At 40.6% G+C, this 3418-nt stretch overlaps 1 protein-coding gene across 3 annotated transcripts in view; it reads right to left on the bottom strand.

The window, feature by feature from the left end:
• Positions 1-1522, bottom strand: part of SNRNP70 (small nuclear ribonucleoprotein U1 subunit 70) — a 718845-nt gene extending 717323 nt beyond the window's left edge. Inside the window, exon 1 of one of the 3 annotated variants that reach the window (XM_044083355.1) lies at positions 1273-1522. The gene's annotated coding sequence lies outside the window, so the exon portion shown is untranslated. The remainder of the gene's footprint in view (positions 1-1272) is intronic. The other 2 variants (XM_044083354.1, XM_044083353.1) reach the window with 2 other exon arrangements.
• Between the last annotated feature and the right edge of the window lie 1896 nt (positions 1523-3418).

Genomic DNA, 3418 nt, shown 5'->3' with positions numbered 1-3418 from the left:
ACGACCTTCAAGAACGTGTTACATCACCCAAGGAATGTGGAAAACCATGGAAACTTGACAAAATTCTTAGAGACACGCAAGTCAACGCACCCCACCGTTAGGAGAGTCTGGATTTAACAATCTAGGTCTTCAAACCTCATGAATGGAAGAACAAAGTTTTACCTATATGGGTGCACGTACGGGCATTTATATGTACAGATATAGTACATACAAACTTGCGCTTAGATACCAGCGTGAACAAGAATTCAGTAAATACCGCAAGACAGACCCAGACAACCTAGGAGTCATCCCTGTACAATACTTGAAGCCACTTTAAGAAGTCCCATGGGCTAAATGAAAAACGACCACTTAAGACATACCGGCGTTTCATCTATATAGCTTTGTACTACACACATTCATATGAAAGCAAGTGAACCAAGTAGCCACCTCCATGCGGTGCGGTAAGCTCACACCACTGACAATATTGTCCTGGGGGCTGTCAAACCCATACTACAATATTTACACTCAAGTCGCTAGACTAGTAACGTTAACAACAAGCAAAAGACCGTCGGAATAAGTCTTCTGATAACTTTATTTTTAAAAGTTATGTGAAGGAGCAACTACAGAACCGCATATCTGAGTATCACTGCAATTTTCTCTGTAGGCTGGGAAAAAAAACGAATACACGTGACAAAACCCAAAACGATGCTGACACTGGCGCTGCTTATTACAACGCGATGGGGGTCAGTTATAACTGATAAAAATCAAGTGAACCCAGGCATCCACTAAATAATAGGGATAGAAACACGTTATTGCTAAAAGTCCTGCAAAAACTTGACAGTCCAGTGGAGCATTTCTTTTCCGCCACAAGCATCAAAGCAACAAATTAGCTTATAACAGGCACCCAATTACTCTTTATCGACATAATTTCAGTTATTTTTTAAAATGAAAAAAAAAAATGCATGACAGTTACTCTAAATCCCAAAGATGCGCTGCGGGTGACTAACATATTTAGCAAGAAAAATAAACCAAAACATATAAAAGCGTGATATAAGAAATCACGCACAGTGCGCAAACTTGAACAAACTCGCCAACCTGAAGCCTGAACAAAGACGCCCCCTGTACTATATCAAAGCAAATCACAACTATACAAAGGATCCCTGATATTAGTTCATTTGTAAACAACATGCAAACAGAAAATCCCCAAAACAAAAGGTCTCAAGAAGGCCTCCCCCACTACAACAACCTCTAGGCCGCAAATCCTCAGAATTCTCTATCACTCTTTAGACTTACCTCCTAACGCACTACGAAGCAATTACAAAGACAGGAGCTGGGCAAACGCACCCAAACTCCAAGGAAAGGAAAACCAACAACGAACCCTTAAAAGACTCCTCCAGAATAATCCACTTAAGTTTCTTAAGCGTTTGGAAATGAACGAAACCTTTACAACAGAAGGCCGTACGTTGTACCGCCTTTCTCTTCTCCAACAGAGGCAAAAAGCTACAAAAACGTGGGGAAAGGAGGAGCAACCAAACAAAGATGGCGCGTTAACCACCATAAACTCACCGTCTCAGAGATATGACGTAAAGCATTTGTAAGCTTTAATCCAGTAAATATGAGAAGTTTTTTTGCTACTGAAGATCACCGCTTTCACATCGTGACGGATAGTAGTTGTAAGAGTATGTAAATACTCATTTGCTAAACGCAGGGGATTGGGTCACGGATAAAAGTCTCAATTGTCCATTATTCTGACTGTGATGTTATCTTTGTCCTTATCAATTCCTCCTAAAACTGGTGAATTTTGGAGAAAACTAGCTTTAATAAATGACAATTATAGACGTTTATATTGTATATTAATTTGCATCCACTTATTATATCAATGCCTCAAATTAATAGTAGTAATATTTAAAAACCGTCATAATTATTTCTTCATTTGCCCATCTCTTAATTCTGTTGAGACCTGTCCCTGACTGGTTGAGAGTTATTTGGTTATGTTAGCTAGCCTTGCAATCATTTATTTCCTATGTTTATAATATTATTTGCTGTTTTTTCTACTTGTGCTTTTTTTTCACTGAAAACTTTAACCATTGACGAAAGTATGTCTGTTACCTGCTTTGTCTTCTTTGCTCTTGCTTAGCTTAAACGTATAGGTTCATATGTATATACGAGGCTAACTGCCACTAGGGCCTTTATAAGCGTGGATGTGCAATCCAATTATCCAACCCAACTATGACCCTATGTATCATAGGCACTTATTAGGAAGTTTCCAGAGTTATGGGGTAGAGGTTGTATGTTAGTTTAGGCATTACTGTTTGACTTTGACAGAGACATAGGGGCCAGACACAGGGAGAATTTCTAATTTTCCAGGGAGAATTTCTGATTTCTCATGCATTGGCCAGGGTTGTGCTTAAATAGGATTAGGAGTCTACTGTGCTTCACATGAATGGGGAACCTAATCCACAGCATACGGATCTTCTGAGACGCATATCTGTCTCTCTAATATGTCTTAGTTATGTCATAAGAAAAAATTAAATCCTTGGATGTAGCGGTTCTGATTTTGTTCATTTCATGGATGTGTAAAAGGTCTATCAGAGCTGGATGCAAGGATGCCTTGTATGCCAGGTGTAGATCACCTCTCAGTAATATGTAGGGGACAGATTATAGAAAGAGGACTTTAAGGCAATCTGTATAGGACAATGTATTTATAGTTTCATAGTTTGGTACTAGGCTATCTGCCCTGGGGCACTTATAAGCCTAGCCATAGCAATGTGGCTTTCGCCACCCTATGTAATGGTACAAAAGTGTACAGAATAGATTTAGAATACTGTGCCTCTGTCTAGTAGTGACACAGTGAAGACCCCCTTACATAATAGGATTAGTTTACTGTGCCTCTGTCTAGTAGTGACACCGAGATGACCCGTGGGGTAAACCTACGATCTCCCATCCACTCGTCAAGATTTCTCTTTAAGAGAGTCAGTGAGGGGCTCTGCCTAACATGAACTGGGATTCTGTTCCAGAGTATGGGAAGCCTCTGAGTTATGAATCTGTCCCTCCAGCATGTCCTATTCATATTTGTGCTGAGGTTCAAATCTTTACCTCTCATGGTTCTGAAGGATTTGGATTTTTTGAGGTGGAGCATGTCCATCAGTTCCTGATTGGACATGGCCTTGTACGTCAGGCACAGATCACCTCTGAGTAGGCGGTATGCTACTGAATAGAGTTGGAGTTTCTTTAGTCTGGCAGCATATGACATATGTTGGAGAACCTTGATCCTCTTGGTGAGGTACTTTTGGGGTCTCTCTAGCTGTTGCAAGTGCCGGGTGAGGTACATACCAAATGGGGCATTGTACTCAATCATGGGACTGATAAGGGAGGAGTACAGGGGCACAATGACCTCCTTTGATCTGGATGTGAATCCCTTCATGATAAGGTGGGCAAG

Source organism: Protopterus annectens, chromosome 9.part0 (assembly GCF_019279795.1).
Source record: "Protopterus annectens isolate FY-2018-M chromosome 9.part0, PAN1.0, whole genome shotgun sequence".
Lineage (NCBI taxonomy): Eukaryota > Metazoa > Chordata > Ceratodontiformes > Protopteridae > Protopterus > Protopterus annectens.
This window is presented reverse-complemented; position numbering and strand designations above follow the sequence as displayed.